This window comes from Echinops telfairi, unplaced genomic scaffold, assembly GCF_000313985.2.
Source record: "Echinops telfairi isolate 266 unplaced genomic scaffold, ASM31398v2 ScPeMD7_1;HRSCAF=3_0, whole genome shotgun sequence".
NCBI lineage: Eukaryota > Metazoa > Chordata > Mammalia > Afrosoricida > Tenrecidae > Echinops > Echinops telfairi.
This window is the reverse complement of record NW_022103896.1, coordinates 7,719,404-7,720,838: the sequence shown is the minus strand read 5'-3', so window position 1 is coordinate 7,720,838 and position 1,435 is coordinate 7,719,404. Positions and strand designations below refer to the sequence as shown.

Here is a 1,435-nt window from a genome sequence, read left to right as displayed (position 1 = left end):
TCCATCTATCCATTCTTCCATCCTTTCATCTATACTCGTCCATCCTTCATCCTTCTATACCCCTCATCATTCCTTCCATCTACCATTCTTTCGCCCATGCATCCATCCATCCATCCTACAGGGACAGTTCTAGCCTGCCCTACAGGGTTGCTATGAGTCAACATCAACTCCATGGCAGTGAGTTTGGGGCTTGGGGATGTGATTCCACTAGAAAATGTGCTTTCTTTGTCATGTTCACAAGAAAGTTTCCTGTGGGATGCTCCTGAAACTAACCATCTCCAAGCTCTATGGACACCAGCAGAGGCACACAAACAGGGGAGGGTGCTACACGGTGCCAAGGGGTGACCAAGGCCACTAGCAAGGAAGGAGTGCACAGGGTTGGGACCCCTGGGTGGGATGTTGAGCCTCTAGGATTGGGAGTGAGACCCAGGGTCTCCCCCAGGACCCTCAGGCATGTTGGTGGTAGACACTATGCTCTGAGGCTCACCCGCCTGGAGGCATGGTCAAGCTGCCCTGCAGGAATCTCGGTGGGTGCATACCCTGTGCATCCCAACATTAAGAAGATGACTTAGGCCACAGTGCCGTCCCCCATCCCCCCAACTGGTTCATTATCTTTCTTGGCCAGAGAGCTTGACCAAAAGCCCACATATTCTCAACACCCAGCCTACTGCTACCCGACCCATAGCAACCCATCTATACAGGGCTTTTGAGGCTGTCCGTCTTTGTAGAAGCAGACAGCCTCATCTTTGTTCTGGAGAGCAGCTGGTGGGGTTGAACCATCAACCTTAAGTGTGGCAGCTCAACACCTAACCCACAGCACCACCAGAGCCAAATGGCATTCTTGAATTCATCTCTCACTAGCACCCCTGTAACAGTCTCCTTCGAGCCACCTGTGCTCTGCCAAGGTGGCCCGGGTTTGAAGAAAGACTCTGGGTCTGGTGACCGGGCCTCGCGTGCACCTTACAGGCTGACCAGCTGCCCCTGAGCACCTCCCCAACTCGCAGAGGCCGGCTTTTCTTTCCCGATTCGCCTTACACACACGTTTGTGCTTCAAAAGGAAGCCTCACGACTCTTCCACGATTGGGAAGCAGAGGTGACTCAGCAGAAGTAAAGGTCACCGGACAAAACGTTCTCCCGAACCCCAGAGAGCAGGTGATGATGAAGAAGAAAGCCACTGTACGGCTCAATGAGAACAAAAGGGCGCTCTGTGATCCAGGCCCGTGGCTGGCCCCGTGGCCGGCCTGGGCAAGCTGCCCGTCTTTGAGAAAGAGGACTGGTAGTGCTAGAAGACGCAGCGTCAAATGGGTCAAATTACAGTGCATGGCTGGGAGGACGCAGGAGGGGGCGGGACATACAGGCTGGAGCTACTTTCTCCCTGACATCTGGGCGCTGGGACTTTTGGCTTCCAGGTCTGTGGGAAGATGCGCATCCCTGG

The 1,435-nt window shown here is 54.4% G+C and overlaps 1 protein-coding gene across 1 annotated transcript in view; it reads right to left on the bottom strand.

Annotated features, from left to right (window-relative positions):
* The window catches only part of ST3GAL1 (ST3 beta-galactoside alpha-2,3-sialyltransferase 1), a 56,323-nt gene that overhangs the window by 9,998 nt on the left and 44,890 nt on the right, over positions 1-1,435 (bottom strand). The gene's annotated exons all lie outside the window — the stretch shown is intronic.